Source organism: Cornus florida, unplaced genomic scaffold (genome assembly GCF_030987335.1).
Source record: "Cornus florida cultivar Cherokee Brave unplaced genomic scaffold, ASM3098733v1 CherokeeBrave_3.0.0_Hap2_Chr01, whole genome shotgun sequence".
Taxonomy (NCBI): Eukaryota; Viridiplantae; Streptophyta; class Magnoliopsida; order Cornales; family Cornaceae; genus Cornus; species Cornus florida.
The window spans coordinates 74,669,999-74,688,553 of NW_026775571.1; the positions used below are offsets into that span (position 1 = coordinate 74,669,999).

Sequence of the window (18,555 nt, forward strand, 5' to 3'; positions counted from 1 at the left end):
CTAGGTTTCTAAGAGCAGGCTCTGTGATTCTATATACTTACTGGAGTGGTTTGTGCGTTGTTTGGCTCGTTGGTGATTTTTCTGAGCTGTGTTTGGGCTAGTGTAATACCCCCTAATTTCGGAACACGGGTTGATCAAGTCCGCGCACAAAATCAGGGGATATCAAACCAATTAAAGTATTTAAACAAGCACGGAATCCAAAGAAGAATAATAAAGAATAAATAAACCGCTGAAGAAAACCAATAAATAAATATTACTTAATGATTCTCCAACAATTACAATTCGGAAATCCCATAACTCAAGGACCCCTTAAAACATTATCCAATAATCCAATACTATTTAAAAGTATACAAGATGAATAGACGAATGACAGTCTCCCAGCTGCGGATCCTCAACCTCGAGACTGGAACCTCTAATAACCTGAAAAATAAATCGTGGGTTAAACCCTACGAGCAAGTTCACTCTACCAGGCCTCTGAAAACCAATAAGCAGATCATCTCTGATCAAAACCAAACCTAATAAAGTTTTAACTTTAATAAAGCACGATATACATGTCTATATATAATTATATATACTATACTAATCACATCCATTGATAGGTTTATTAAATTTCCATACCTATTAAATAATTATTAAAATAATATTCATACCTAGACCAATCTACCATTTCATTTTATAAAAACTCCTTTAACCTTAATCCCATCCTAGTCAGTTGTTTAATCATTTAAACAACAAATTATAATAAAAGAAATACTCTATTTAATCCCAACCCGATAATGATTTTAATTGTTTAAATCACATATCCAAAATCCAAGTTTTGACAAATCATCCACGTCTTCCCCAATATTATTTTATTAATGTAAAATAATACACTAACCAGTAAGTACTAAACTATTCTCATTTAAGAATATCTAACCCTAATCCAATCCATACATACAACAACCATAGATGATATTTTAATCATCTAACACATAACAACGTAATTATGCTTTGGCAAATCAACCATGCCATTGTAAATATTTTTATTTATATATTGGCAATTCAACCATGCCTCCATAAGTATATTTATTTATACATTGGCAATTCAACCATGCCTCCGTGTATGTATATTTATACATTGGCAATTCAACCATGCCTCCACAGGTATATTTATTCATACATTTAATTAGCAATTCATCCATACTTTCCATATATGTATTCTATTCATACAAATATTTAGGTAATATATTTAATCATTTGACAATTCATCCATGCCCACACTTTAACCATGAATTAACTTTAAAATTAACAATACGCTAAATCATACATAGCCATCACATGCATATTATACGCATATCATTAATTTAACAACCAGCCTATTAAGATATGCCAAATAAGAATGATAATATTAATCATCTTAAATGATTTATATATATATATATACCTACACATATGTTATTTAATGTATATATGTGTTTAACACCTTCTTTAATAATTCTTGATTATTTAAAATCAATATACATACATACATATATATATATATATATATATATATATATATATATATATATTCATCCTTCCATACAACTCATAGACAAATTAAACTATATATACCCATATATAAATAATTATATATATATATATATATATATATATATATATATATATATATATATATATATATATATATATATACACTTCCTTCCATAACAAATTATTAATTTATTATATTTACACAAATTAGTGCAACTAAATATGTCAGAAATAGTTTCCTTTAAATACTCCATATTGGTTTAAATAGTTTTCCGACACTTTCTCACTAAAACATAAATATCTCCTAGTAGGATGGGAATCTGATAATGAAATTGGTACCATTGGAAAGAAGACGAAAAATCCTTGAATTTGAGCTCAAGAATGACCCAATTTCGATTTAAAATGACTAAGTTATGACCGTTTTAATTTCTAGTGTCGAATTAGGCCAACATAGTTTCCCACGCGCGCCCACGTGCTTACTATGCACTTGCACGCGCTGGATTCAAGCCTCCTTGTGTGCTGGTATTGGCTAAGCTCTTTCAGCTACTGTGAGCTCACCACACTGAATCCATCACTTCCTTTATGCCGCATCCAATGGTCATAAATGAGTGCGCAAATGAACACGCTCACACTAGATTATTTTCTATTAACTATAATAGATCTAAGGTCCAGATCAGCGAGTGCACCATCTTCTCATGGTTTGCAATACACCAAATAATCCCATAGTTGACCAGACCACTTCTATGGTCCAGATACACATGCGCACCAAAGTTTTATGCGCCGCGATACACCATATCAATTCACATAAGTTTAATTAATCAAATGGCCCTAATTGGCGTATACACCCTATTATCCTACACCGCGCCGCACTGGATCAATTCTTTATTGTGCCGCCAATCCACATGCGCCAGTTACCTAGTATATATATATATATATATATATATATATATATAAAATTATTTTCCTAACAAATAATAGGAAAATAAATCCTAATAAATGCCTAAAAATATCAAAAAAATTCCAGAAAATTACAGAACAATTCTAGAAAATAAAGAAACCATAATTAACTCTCTTGGGTCACAAATCCACCTATAGATTGATTTTAAAATATACATAACACCTATATATATCAATTAAAATCCAATAATCTAAAAATCAAATATAATAGTTTATACTTTTTAATTATTCCGATCTAACCATAATTTTTAAACAAATAAATTTAATTAAAGCCTTGATACTCAAGGTGAAATCCTTATGAGTTCTAAGAGGAAAGTTAGAGAAAACTCGCCTGAAGGTTTCGAAACGAAACCGACGCTTTAAGCTTTAATTATCTCTTCCAATTCCGACGTCCTCCTTTTCAGATCCGACCTCCTCCTTGTCAGCCCTTCTTCTTCCTCTCTCTCTGTCTGTTTTATTTTTCTAACGTGTAAAACCTTTAACCCTAAAGCCTTATGTGTATTTTTATACACCTTAAATTCCAAATCTTATTCCAACTAGTATTATGAATTAACATAATAATCTTTAAATAATTTATATCTATAAACATATATATATATATAAATATATATTCCTTCCATAATTAACTCATTAGTTAATTAAATCATATATACTTATAAATATCAATAAATATATATCTATATATATATCTGTCCATAACAATTATTAATTAATTATATTTATATATAATTATATATATATATATATATATATATAAATATAATTGATACAAAAGTGATCATTTAAATAATTAAATAACCACGGACCTTCATTAATTAACCCAATAAGGTTTCATACAAGCCCAAGACCACATCTTTTGGTCCAACTTTCCTTAAGCCCAATCCAATTAATTTAAATAAATAAGACAATTAATTAAATACCGAAATTAAAATAACTAATTACATGAAGCACATAAACAAACAAGAATTTACAACTAAGTCATATAATACCAATAAAATCAACACACCAATAATTCAATCAATAATCAACCACACAAACAATCAATCATCATACATAATCACGAAATATAACTTAATTAAAATAAGATAATTAATCTAGCACTCAATAAAATAAAATAAATCATTGAAAAATAAAATAAAATAATTAATCCTAATTAATAAATCTTTTAAAATTATCGGGGTATTACAGCTAGGCAGATGAAGTTATATATTAATTCATGAAATATTAGAGCCCTAGGATGCATTAATTTATTTATATGCTAATGTATTAAACGGTGGGAAAATCTAAGACAAGTCGCAGACTGTTTACGGACATAACGGATTGTAAAGGTTTAATTGCTTAAACTGTGTCTAGCAATTAAAAGAGTTGGAACATGGATTCCAAACATTACACCATGCTATATTAGAGCCACTTCTAATAAATTAATGTCTTAGTACTCATGGAATTAACTGTAGGGAAGTATACAACGGTACAAGGTAAAAATATGCGACTTTGTACGCTGCTAACGGATAGGAAGGACTAATTCGCTAAGTCTTGTTTTAAAAATTTAACGGACTGTTGCGTGGTGTCTAAACAGGATATTATGCTATATTAGGACTCACAATGCATAATTTATTCTAATATGCTAAAGGTTTTCACAGTGTGGGAGTTTTAAGTAACGACACACGTTGTTGGTGATTATAAAGTATCTAGTTGTGTAAACTTAATTTAGCAACTTAGATGACTGGAGGATGGTTTTGAAATCTATGTTGGGTAAAGAATAGGGTCATGTGTCTGTTAGACCTTATTTGTGCATAGGTTGGATTTTAATTAAGGAACTAATAAATTAGGTTTCATTAATTAAATGGAGATCGTTATTTTAATGGTTAAACTGTTCTATATATTTCAGCAATGATATATATGGAGATCGTTATTTTAATCGTTATTTTAATGGTTAGTAGTGTGGATTTTCTGAGTTATAGTTTGTCATTCTCAGCTTTATAATTGACTCTTACTATTGTTAATATTATCAACTGCTGGACTGTACTATGGGTCAATTGAAATTTAATTAAATGAATTAAATTTTCAATGACATGGATGGATACTGGATCTTAACTTGATGAACTATTAAACTTTGTCTCGTTAATTATATGGATGGATTCTGAATTTTCAAGTTGATGAACTATTTAAATTTTGTATATCAACTATTTGGATTACGTGGATATGATTTGATGAACTGCATAAAATGTTGCATCATTCAAGGATCATTTGCATTATATGTACCGGTATGGGACGGTGACATATCAGGGATGGATTAGATCAAAAAGCTAAGTCCTACCCCTTCATACATAAGGAATGGATTAACTAAAACAGTTAAATCCTACATGGATGCATGTCGTGTCAACTAAAACAGTTGAACGACATAATGGATATTTGTTTTATCTTTTTGCACTAGGAAGGAATATATATATATATTTATGGTACCATGATACGAGCTTGAGTCTCCTGATCACGGTTAGGGTGCATATATTTCAAAGGTTGAGTAGCTAGATATAGCTAATGTTCCCTGGTAGGTCTAGGTACTTGGCCGCTGAAAAACGTGTTTTATATGTCACCTTCTACCGAGGCTGAACTATGTTATAGGCTAATGAGCATCCTATAGTGTGTGTGTATATATATATATATATATATATATATGGACTATTGTAGATATTGCCGAGCTATCTAGGATGTATCTGGTATCGGGTTTATGTACGGATTGTAGTAGATTGGAACTTGCATGTGGGCCTGACCCACTCCTATTTTTCAGGTATTCGCCAGTTCCAGCTTAGAGTTTGATCGTGTTGATGCAGATACAGACACTCACTCTACCGGTTACATAGGATTTCCTTCCTATTATGGTTTTGGATTTTAATTCTGTAAATTTATCTAAAGATTTGTATTTAGGGGTCCACCAGGTGGATTCCCGAGTTGTACGGATTTAAATTATATTAAATTATTATTTAAGGTTTGAGGATTTTCATATTAGTATTCTTTCTGTTTATTATTTTTTAAATCTTACTTCAGTTTTATTCCTGCTTGTTTACATATTAATTGTCTGATATCCCTCGAATCTGTGCTCGGACTTGATCACCCGTGGCTCTAGAACCGAGGGGTATCATAGTTGGTATCAGAGCACTCCAGGTTCTAGTGTCCTTAGGAGTGTCTTTTGTTAAAAGTCTTCCGCGTTGCGTCTCTTAAAAACTTAGAGCCATATTAGGATTCGTTGTACTCTTTCACGGTTCATTAGGAAGAGCTCCTGATGTCAATTATATTCCATAATTATGGAATGGTTGACACTAGAAGGAGGATGCGGTCCGCGGCGACAGCAAATTAGACCGAAGGAGTTGAGGAGTATGTTATCAAGTTCTCTATCAGAAGCAGAACTTGGGCTTTAAGGTTTAGTTCCGGTTGGCGCTACTTTTAGAAGTATAAGCCAAGGAGGGATATAGGAGTGTGTTTTAGGTCCCCGTATAAAGGGACTAACACGATTTTAGTTATTCTCATAAAGGAGACAACCGAGGAATAGGAGTCCAAAGAGGATTCTAGTGGAGGAGATTTCAACAAACCCAAGAAAGAGGGTATTAAATGTTGAAAATCAAGGATCACGTGAAAGTGATCTTGTTCGCTAATAGTATAGTGAACGATACTCATAGAGTTGAGGTGGATAGTTAACCTTGTGTATTACCTTTAAACGAGGTAGATAAAGGGAACTCTTCAGGGGTTTGGGAATCAGATGAAGTTCTTCTCAGAACGAAGCAAAGATTATATAGCACGTTCTGGGGAGTATGGGGATTAGGTTTTGACGATCTAAGTTGCTTTATACAGCTACATTAGACGGTTTGTATTCTGTGTATAAGGAGGATGAAGGTTAAGCCTTTGGCATTTGCTGAGGCAAATGGAGTTGGTTTTGAGCTATGTTTTGAGGTTGGGTGATTACCTCCGAAACTGCAGAAAGGAGATTGTGAACCAATCGGGTAAAGTTGATTTCTAAAAGAGATTTTCTTTGCTAGGAGGAACGATGTTTTACGTAGGAGTTTATTGTGTTTTATTGTGTGTGCTTTATGTGTTTATTTTTCATCAAGTATCAGTTAATTACCGTTTTGGAGGGATAGCGTTAATTACACTAGGATTTTAGGCATGTGATCATAGGATTTGGTTAGTATATCTAACTTTAGTCAATCAAATGAACCTAGACGTGCGTGGTTGTAGTATGTGTTCAGGATGGGATAAGAAAAACCAGCAGTTTTGAGTCAAATGATATAGATTCATTGGATAAGCTGTAACGTCATGCTGGTTTATCGAAGGAACTGGCTTGGCTGAATATCTTCTAGGAAAATTTTAAACAGGTGTTCCTAAGTCAGTAAGAGGATTTTGGTACTGGTTTAAGTACTTGTTGGAATGACACCGACTGAGGATAGTAGTTGAATTTACTAGTGATCAGTCAATTCTTAATCAAGAATTTTATTTTCATCAGGGAGTGTCATTAAGAGGAGGTGCTGGCGATGCATATCAAGGAGGAGGCAGAGTCACTCATTTGCACAAATAATATGGAAATTTTTTTTTTTTTAGGTTACCGTTCGCAACAAGTAGTTGTTGCTCGGAAATTTTTGACTATTTGGAGGATGAAAAGATTTCCATATACGGTTGCAGTTAAACGGGATGTCTAATAAACACTTACTTGTGTTAAAAAAGTAAGATGTCAAAGACTTGAAGATGAGACCGAACATCTAATATTTGTCTCAAAGTCTGATGTTTGGTAAATAATCTAGATGGACCGTCTGAGATCATTAGATCCTTGCGGCCACTTCTCATGCTAGAGCGGGACTGACAGAGTAGTTTCTACGGATCTAGATAAGAAATTACTGATTCTACACAAGGGTCAGGATTCTAGTTAGGAGATCGTTGACTGATAAAATTAAATCAGTTTCATTTTGTCTATTTTGGGAACTAGTAAGATATCAGTTCCTACGAATAGCGCGGATCACGAGACGGCTTAGATGGATAAATGTGTGACTCACACTTTGCGTTAAGTTATGTCTGGTGGAAGTAATAGGGAAGAGGATGATCTTATCAACCGGTATGGTAATTGAACCTTCGGTGGTTATTGCGCAATCCGTTGTGGTTTAACATGTGGAAATTATAACACCTGCTGTTACCAGGGAAATGGAAATGGTCAACTTAGAATATTTGAGCTGACCCCACAGGAGGTAGTACCTTACTCAGATGAGTTTAAGGTACTGAAGGAAGATTAGTAGTTATCTTTCTGTTTCTACGAAGGTCGGAGTGACTGAGCTGTAAAATTCATAAATTTTACGGTGCAGTCAACTGGTTATGGTTTGCATCCCGACATACAATGTTAGTTTTGGTGCGGTACGGATAGGGACATATCCATAACTGTCTCTAAGAGTATCATCTGTTAGTAAGGTGAAAAATTGATACTTGGATATCACTGGAGGTTTTAGTCCTTTCTTATGTCGAAATGGGAGTAGGACTAATCAGGAGGGGATGGTTGGTAGAAATTACTGACATTTGTTGGAATTTTAATTCCATATGGTTTAAGAGTAGTGGATAGAGCAAGTTCGGTTGTGGACTACACTTTAGTGGAGTTTACTTTGGCGTTTCTTATCAGTTGTACATTGCGCTGATAACGGAGTTATAGCATGTGGTTATTCAATATGGAAGATAACCAGTGCTATGTCAAAGGAGCTTTCTGAAGGTGTTGGAGCAACAACTATGCTTCGCATCTCTAGACGGGAAATTGGATCGCGATATTCTATTTAATCATGGAAAATATGCTTAGAATATATATCCTAGGATGGTATGGGTAATTGAAAGCGTTACTTACCGTTTCAGATATTATCTGTGCTATTGTTGGCACAAGGAGGTTAGTGCGACAATGTTTGGGATTTTAGATAGTCGGGTTGTGCCGATCTTTCACTGGTTAGTCCGGCATGGAAGCGAGGTTATCTAATAAGACCTTGACTTTATGTAAGGATATATTGGAGAACCATGCTCTCTTTTGGTAATGAGTACTCACAGTTTGGAGGCGACAGTCGGATTTTGTAGATAGTTGAACTCGTACATGGGAGTTTTCTATTAGGGAAGAGTTGTTTGAGTGGTCTTCCGTATCGGAAGCATTGTGTTTTGGAGGAAAGTCAGTTTTATGTATTGCACTGACTCTTCACGGGTTCTGGTTATTGGTTTCGGCAGTAGCCTATTGTTTAGCGTTACCAACTTGTTAAGCACTGGATGCATAAGACTTTTATATGTTAGTTCTATGGAATTGGAAGGACGAGGGATGGTTACCCTTCATTAAATATTGGGTAAGATTGGATCGTTGCTAGATACAATCTGGGAGTTGCACATTTATGCTATTTCTTAAACATATGAACTTTGTATATGGTTGGATGTGTTGGAATTTGGGTGGCGCTCATCTAAAGGGGCTGTGCCACACAAAAACGGAAATGAATTTTGCAAAGACATTAATTCAGATTTTCGTGAATTCCGAGGACGGAATTCCTTTTGTTAGGGGGGAAGAATGTAATACCCCTAGTTTTCAAAAGGATAAAATGGGAATGGGAATTTAATTTTTCAATTTTGATTTGTATTTCATTTTTTTATTTATTTAATAATTGAACTTATTTGTTATTTATTTAGCTTAATTGTTTTATTTGCCTAATTGATTTATTACTATTTGTGTGTATTTAATTTAATTGTGGAATTGAGATTTTTTTTTAATTTAATTAGTTGATGATAAATGACGTGCATTTTATATGACTTATTTGGTTAGTTGTCTACATTAATTGTTTTATTTGGTCTTGTATTTAATATAGGATTAGGATTTTATTTTTATATGGTTTGGATGCCAACTTAGGTTAGGTTTTAATTAAACCTGGGACGGCTATATATATATTCTTATAAGTCTGCTAGGGTTGAGACAAATCCTTTTTCACGTAAAAGTGTATTGAGAGGGAAAACAGAGAGGGTTGGAAGGGAAAACACAGAGGGAGAACTGGGCGAATCAATTAAGCTTTCAACTATGGACTGAGGGTGTACCACAGAGGAAGGAAGAGGTTGAGGGTGAGATAGAACTGGAACCGTAGGAGAGTTGCAGTTGCAAGTAGCCTACAGTTCATTGGAGAATTTAGCAACGGTGTTGAAAAGTTTCAAACCGAAACCTAAAGGCAAGTTTCAGTTTATTCCTCTACTGTAAACTTGTGTTCTGTGCATCTTATATAGACTCCAGGAACTTAATTAAACGTTTAAAAATGGACTTTATGCATGCTAGATGTTTTCGGTAATCTGTTGTGTGTTTTTTTAACGTTCAAACTTATTCTTGCATAAGCTGTTGTGTGTAGTTTAAGTTTTTTGTCAATTTGTTCACACTGGAACCGAGGGGTATCACACTGACCGAGATGGAAAATAAAGGAATAGGTGGCGGGACCCATTAACTGATTTGTTTGGCCAAAAATCTGTGGGCTGCACGTGGAGTTGGTCTGATTTTTTGGTATAGTGAGCAGTTTTTATGTCGGTGGGATTGCCATTATATATTGAGTAGTGTTGTGCACTAAATGAATACTGAGAGAAAGAGAAAATTAGAGAAGATTTAGAGAGAGAGACAGAGAGTGAGCTGAGAGTTGAGAAATAAAGAGAAGGCCGAGACTGAGGAGTGCACAAAGAGACCCGAGAGTTGCAGAGGAGGTTTTGGAGCTTGAAGCTTTGGTGATCTGGTGAGAAAAAGTTCTTTTACAAGGTAGGGGCTTCTAATCCATAATCTCTTGGATTTTTGTGAGTCAAATCCTCCTAATTTGTGTTATTACATGATTAATTTTGTATATATTTCATGTAAAATTTGCTATGTGTTGTATATGAGATGTATTTGCATGCTAAGTTGATATGTGATGAATAACTATGTTTAAATGAAGATGTTTTCATGCCTGTTGTGTTATAAGTGATGAATTTTGTGATTAGAAAGCTTGAGATATATTTCTAGAATTTTTCATTTGAATTAAAGCATGCAATTATATGAATTAATTGATGTTGTATGAGAAAACATGTTTAAGTGGTGAAATTCTATATCTATTGTGTTTGATTTGCTAAATTTTCATTATAGAGACATGTTGGTTATTATTAGAAATTTCCAACAAAGCTTACTATATTGTGAATACATGACTTGTACGGTATGTGATTCCCCTTTATGATATTATTGAAAAGCATGATGCATTCATGCATAGCATTGGGCAAGGAAAAAGGGAAAGAATTGTTTTGAAATGGAAAAAGGGGATTTTTGGGAAAAAGATTTGATGAAATGGTTTTGTGAAAAGCCTGGTCACCACGGAGTTACCAAAGGGCTATGGTGTTGATATAACCTAGAGGGAACTAGGGAAACACCTTAGCGTAGTTGAGCTATCTGGCCCCCAAATGATGCCACGGGGTACCAAGGGTCAGGGACAGTAGCCAATCCTTTCCTCGTGTCGCTGCGGAGTCACCAACGGACGGGTTATATTAACAGTTTGAAAAGTGATGGATTTAGATTTTGAAAATGGGGAGTGACATTCATGGCATCACATATCAAGGCTCGACATTGTTATTTTGGAATTGGAATTAATGATGTATTCTTTCCCGGCATAGTATGACTCCTACCCTCTGTTCCTATTCATTATTTAGATTCACGGGGTTACAAGAGGTGTGTCTTAGGCACAACTTATTGAGTAATTTGCTCACCCCTTATATTTAATTTTCAAGACACGGATGACAAGTGGCGGACGACGCTCCTCCACAGGGTTCAGAGGGTTAATAGACCGTTTTGACATACTTTGTAGCTATAATCCCATTTTATTATTATTATTTATTTATTTATTATTACTTATTTTTTTTTATAAACACGGAATGACACGTATAATATGTATTGACCTAGGAAAGAATGGTGTTGTCCCTAGTTGACCTCGGATTCGGTTAAGGACTCGGCTAACGGTTTGGACCTACGGGTTCGGGTCGTTACAACTATAAATGATCATCTACATGCTAAATACCACTAATGATTTTAAAGTGCTTAATATTGTAAGAGACGAAATTTATAATAAGAAAAAATAGAAAAAAAAAAAAATATGTGACTAACCTCATCAATACGGAACAAAGAGAACAATAATGATGAAGACGCATTTCTTTTTCAAGCTAGAAGTAAATTGTTGAAACACCATTTGCTCCTTTGATAAAATCAGTTAACAGTCTTATGGAGAAAGCTTTGTTTGGTGGATATGAAAAATGAAATTAGAAATAAAAATGAAAAAAAAGAGGCGTGAACTCTGTATTACTAGTGGGAGCATGGACGACCTTGACTTCATTATGTGGGCTACAATCCTCCTTTTAATTTGTGGAGCTAACATTGTGAAAACTTGGGTCCTTGGTGGGCCTACATGTCATTTTCGTTTTCTTTATTTCCATTTTAAATCAAGACCTTTCAATAATTATTTAATGGTACCTTTCTTTCATCAAAATAATCCCATTATTACGTAGCTGGTGTACACTCGGGTAACCCGATCCGGGGACACCCAAGGATAAAATGATCATTTCAAGAAAAATATAAGGAAGAACTGACTATAAGTAGTCAAATGGGGCTCTCTAACATCATATTAACCAATTAAGTCCATTTTATAAGTTCTTAATGGTCATAGGTACAGTTTCCACGCTTACCCACTCTTGGTTTGAAGGATTCTCTTACACCTCTTTACTAAAATAACAATAACTCTTGGTATAATTGGAATTTGAGGATGAGATTGATATCATTGGAAAACTAACTTCAAGCCGGTCAGATTAGACACAAGAACGACCCAATTTGGGTTTGAAATGAAGGAATTATGGCCATTTGAAATTTAGGTTAACAATCAGCGTACAGGTAAATGTGCTCGACCGATTGAGTTGTCGAGTTCAAGCTCAAACAGTGGGACAAAGAGCATGAAATTTGAGTAAAGCCTTTGTGCTTTGTATAAGCTCATATTCCAATCCAATATGCAATAATTGAATAAAGCCTTTGTGCTTTGTATAACTCCATATTCCAATCCAATATGCAATAACTGAATAAAGCCTTTGTGCTTTGTATAAGATTGATTATTATCCATTGGTTGATGGAGGCAATGAAAATGTGATTGGCAAAAAAAAAAAAAAAAGTAGTGCAAAAAAGACAGTAATATTGTGTAAATTTGGGTCCTCGGGTAGGTGTACATTTACTTTTTTAATTAAGTTCCATATTTCAATCCCTATTGGATCATGTTGGTACATTGGTCGTCCGTGACTTACATTGATGCCAGGGAGCAATTACCCCAGCCCCCAAATTTTTTATTTTATTTTATATATATTTCCTTTTTTTCATTATATACTTATAAAATATTACTATTGCCCATTTAAAATTATTAAAAAAAATCATACTTGCCCCCTCACCTATATTCTTGGTTCGTCCCAGTTGGTCGGTCTTTATGTCATTGGTTTTTACTTCATTTCTCATCTAGTTCTAGTCTTCCAGTGATCTTGTTGAGTAAAAAAAAAAATTGTAAAAATACCTAATGATTTCCAGAAGAAAATAATAATATAAATATACAATAAACTAAGATTTCATAAATAAAAATATATATTAAAAAAAGTTGAAACAAAAAGATCATAATTTAAAATACATATATAAGAATTCAAATTTGAAATAGGGTTAACAAAATATCCATTGAACAGTAGCTGTACAAAATGGAAAAACCAACTAGTGGGACAAGTCAGACAATGATTTTGACTTTGTCATCTCGTTCAGATATTTTCTTTAATTTTGTGGTGCTGACAAAATACATTAATCTTATTTTCTATTTGAAATGAAGACTTTTATGCTATTCTTACAAGTACTTTTCTTTCATCAAAATAATGTGTTTGGACTTTGGATCCTTGTTATAAAGGATCCTTTGCTGCAGTGCATTGCTAAAGTCAAGCTAAAAGTAATGTGTGGAAATATAATTTAATTGTGTTATTTTTTTTCAACACTATTATTTCTAATTTAAGCATTTAAAACTAGAAATAATGGTGTTAAAATCACTTTTTTAACTCAATTAAGTTGTTTTCATAACATTACTTCAAACTAGAAGTTATGTGTTGGATCAAGGTTTAAATGTGTTGAATGCACCACAACAGAGAATCTGAACATCAAAATAATATCATTATTAGGTCGTTGGGTAGCTAATTAAAGCTCTTCAACCTAAATGAACAATTTAATGGATGTTGATAGCTCTTATTTTTACTCGGGTGGGTATGAATTAAAATTTTAAACTCTATCTCAAGTATACATTACTCAAGTATAGTTCAAATGTACCCCCCACACACTTTCATATATATAAAAAAAGCTCCAGTTTGACTTGCTAGATGGACTTCAAATTTATTGAAACACAATTTGCTCATTTGATCCAATTAGTTAATCGGAATGAAAAATGAAAGAATAATAATTTAAGAATCGAATTCATTAAATATCAAATTAAATTTATGTAAATGGGGTGGTGGGGTCTACCTTATCATGTCATCATAATGTTATGTGATGAGACTCACCATCCTTCTTACATAAATTAAATTCGGTAATTGATGATTTAGGTCTTAAATCACTATTTAAAATAAAAATAATATTAGGAGTTCCGTATTCCAATCTAATAATTGAAACAACCATAGAAAATGGAGTAACTAGTGGGACAATTCTGGGAAAAACCTTGACTTTGTTATGTGGACTAGAATAATTTCTTTAGTTTGTGGAGCTAAAAAAATACAGATATTTGTTCTAGGAAAGTACAAGCAACCTATGTAATGACCCACTCCACCACATGGTATGATATTGTCCACTTTAGGCCTGAGTTCGCACAGTTTTACTCTTGGGCTTTACCCCAAAAGGCCTCATACTAATTAGAGATAACACCACCATATATAAGCACATCACCTTTTCCTTACCCAGGAGATGTGAGATTGTGCACCTGTAACTCACCTAGTGTAGTAGTCTGCCAGTGTCTTGCACCTCCCAACGGCACACCAGCCTAAAGGGTCATCACAATCCATCGCTTTGGAGGCCCGACGTCCCCGTCGGCATACTTCTAGTTGGGTCAGGCTTTGATACCATTTATAACGACCCACTCCACCATATGGTATGATAATGTCTGCTTTGGGCCTGAGTCGGCGCGGTTTTACTCTTGGGCTTTACTCTAAAAGGCCTCATACCAATTGGAGATAACACCACCACATATAAGCATCCAGGTGGCATTAAGATGTATTATGATCTTAAGAGGCAGTTCTGGTGGGAAGGCATAAAATGTGATGTGGCACAGTTTGTGTCTAGATGTCTCACTTGTCAGTGAATAAAGGCTGAGAATTAGAAACCAGTAGGACTACTACAACTTTTACCCATACCTAAGTGGAAATGGGAACATGTGACGATGGGTTTTGTTGTGGGGTTACTGAGGTCGATACATGACCATGATACTGTGTGGGTGATAGTGGATTGGTTAACTAAATCTGCATATTTTTTACCCTTCGAGCTACTGATTCCGTAAAGGTGTTGTGTACGCTTTACATCAAAGATATAGTCAAGTTCCATGGAGTGCCGGTGTCTATTGTTTCAGATCGTGATCCCCATTTTGCATCTCGGTTTTAGAGTAGTTTTCATATAGCTTTCAGTATTCCTTTGAGTTTGAGTACTACTTTTCATCTTCAGACTGATGGCCAGTCCAAGAGGGTCATTCAGGTGTTCGAGAATACGCTTCGTGCTTGTGTGTTATATTTTTTGGGGTCGTTGGGAGGTTTACATTTCACTGATTAAGTTTTCTTATAATAATGGCTATCAGGCTAGTATTGGCATGGCATCGTATAAGGCACCTTATGATAAACCTTGTCATTCACCTGTATGTTGGCTTAAGGTTGGTGATAGTAGTCTATTGGGGTCAGAGTTGGTGTATGAGACTACAAAAAAGGTTGCCATCATTAGAGATCGACTTCAAACAACTCAGAGTAGACAGAAGAGTTATGCAGATCAACACTGTCGAGCTTTGGAGTTTAGTGGGGGAGACTTAGTGTTCTTGAAAGTCTCACCAATAAAGGGGGTTACGAGATTGGGTATGAGGAAAGGGAAGCTAGCTCCTAGATTCATCGGACCTTTTGAGATCACAGAGAGGATAGGGGAAGTAGCGTATAGATTGGCTTTACCACCCATACTATCAGCTGTTCATAATGTTTTCCATGTCTTTATATTGAGGAGGTGCTTGAGGGATGAGACTCAGGCCATTGATTATAAGGAGGTTCAGTTGCACCTTAATGTAATCTATGTTAAGACACATGTTCGCATTGTTAACCGTATGGTGAAACAATTGAGGCGGACAAAGATACCTTTAGTGAATGTATAGTGGAATCATCACTATGAGAGAGAGAGAGAGAGGCTACTTGGGAGCTAAAGTCTGAAAGGAAGGAAAAATACCCGCATCTCTTCAAGTAAATTATACAAATTTCGAGGTCGAAATTTCTTTCTAGGAGGGTAGGATGTAATACCCGCAATTTCTATATATATATATATATATATATATATATATATATATATATCAAGTTCATTTTAAATGGTATATTAGAGATAAAGTGGTTATCTTTAATTTCAAATTTAAAATAAGACTCCTTATGTATCTCAATTGTATGATATTTCATTCTCATCATAATTTATCCAATTCAGTTTTTTAAGGAAGGATATTTTGTTAAAAAAGAAATAAAGAAAAGAAGAGAGAAGCGTGATATATAGAGAGTGATATTTTAACATTGACGTCTATAGTAGCCATAAGAAAAGACGGTGACCGAGGAATTGCCTAGAGAAGAAGGAAAAGTTATATTTCAATAGTCGATCGTCTAGAAAGGAAGGTGAAACGATATTTCAAACAAGTTAATTTTACATTGTACTTTTATATATATTTGTAACTTGCTTATTAAACTATTATAAAATTATTTTTGATTATGGTTATTATTTGGTTCTTGAATTATTGGGTTCCAATAAAGGAATTAAAGGATTTTAGTTAGAATTGTTTAGTTTAGGTATGTTATTATTGGTAAGTTGACTTTAAAGTTTTACATGATGCATTATACTCTTTTCATTCAAAGGATTAGAATGATTATTATAGATGGGTTAGTGTTATGATTTGTATATGTTTGATATAATATATGTGGTATATATGGTTGAAGGACTGAGGCGCTTGGCCTAGCTATCCTCTTGGGTGCTTCTTCATATGGAATTGAAAAGAGTTGAGCCAACTGATGATCCATGCGCTACTATAGACGTCAACGTTAAAATATCACTCTTTATATATCACGTTTCTCTCTTCTCTTCTTTTTTTTTTATAAACAAAATATCCTCCCTTGAATACTGAATTGGATAAATTATAATGAGAATGAAATATCATACGGTTGAGATACATAAGGAGTCTTATTTAAATTTGAAATTAAAGATAACCACTTTATCTCTAATATACCATTTAAAATGAACTTGATATATATATATATATATATATATATATATATATATGTTTACATATTATATAAATATATATAGAAATTGCGGGTATTACATCCTACCCTCTTAAAAAGAAATTTTGTCCTCAAAATTTGTATACTTTATTTGAAGAAATGTGGGTACTTTTCCTTCATTTCAGAATCTAGCTCCCAAGTAGCCTCTTTCTCTCATCCTGATGATTCCACTATACATTCATTAAAGGTATCTTTGTCCGCATCAACTGTTTCACCATACGGTTAACAATGTAAACATGTGTCTTAGCATAGGTTGCATTAGGGCGCCACTAAACCTTTTTACAATCAATGGCGTGATCTCATCCCTCAAGCACCTCCTCAATATAGAGACATGGAAAACATTATGAACAACTGATAGTCTGGGTGGTAAAGCCAATCTATACGCTACTTCCCCATTCCTTTCTGTGATCTCAAAAGGTCCGATGAATCGAGGAACTAGCTTCCTTTTCCTCATACCCAATCTCGTAACCCCTTTCATTGGTGAGACTTTCAAGAACACAAAGTCTCCAACACTAAACTCCAAAGCTCGATAGCGTTGATTTGCATAACTCTTCTGTCGACTCTGAGCTGTAAGAAGTTGATCTCTAATGATGGCTACCTTCTCCGTAGTCTCATGCACCAATTCTGACCCTAATAGACTACTATCACCAACCTTAAGCCAACATACAGGTGAATGACAAGGTTTATCATAAAGTGCCTCATACGATGCCAATCCAATACTAGCCTGATAGCTGTTATTATAAGAAAACTCAATCAGTGAAATATGATCCTCCCAACTGTCTCAAAAAATATAGCACACAAGCACGAAGCATATTCTCGAACACCTAAATGACCATCTTGGACTGGCCATCGGTCTGAGGATGAAAAGTAGTACTTAAACTCAAAGGAGTATTGAAAGCTATATGAAAACTACTCCAAAACCGAGATGCAAAATGGGGATCATGATCTGAAACAATAGACACCAGCACTCTATAGAACTTAACTATATCTCTGACGTAGAGCTTACACAACACCTTTATGGAATCAGTAGCTCGAATGGGTAGAAAATGTGCTGATTTAGTTAACCAGTCCAATATCCCTCATACAGTATCATGGTCATGTATCGACCTCGGTAACCCCACGACAAAATCCATCGTTACATGTTCTCATTTCCACTTAGGTATGGGCAAAAGCTGTAGTAGTCTCGCTGGTTTCTGATTCTCAGCCTTCATTCGCTAATAAGTGAAACATCTAGACACAAACTGTGCCGCATCATGTTTTATGCCTCCCACTAAAACTGCCTCTTAAGATAATGATACTGTAACGACTTGAACCCGTAGGTCCGAACCTTTAACCGGGTCCTTACCCGAACTCGAGGTCACCTAAGTCAAATTCCGTCATGTCTATTGTCAATACAACATTATTAGGTCATAAACATACTTTATGAAGGTTCTAAGTAACTTCCCAAGGCTTTAAGTGGGTCATGCCAGAAAGACAAACAAAGTGAACCAAATAGCCACAGTT

The 18,555-nt window shown here is 34.3% G+C and overlaps 1 long non-coding RNA gene across 1 annotated transcript; it reads right to left on the reverse strand.

Annotated features, from left to right (window-relative positions):
* Positions 1–230: 230 nt before the first annotated feature.
* Positions 231–11,858, reverse strand: LOC132301272 (uncharacterized). Its single transcript, XR_009480627.1, has 2 exons — positions 11,609–11,858; positions 231–420 (listed from the first exon to the last, which is right to left on the reverse strand). It is a non-coding gene; the product is annotated as an uncharacterized LOC132301272 (long non-coding RNA).
* Positions 11,859–18,555: the final 6,697 nt, after the last annotated feature.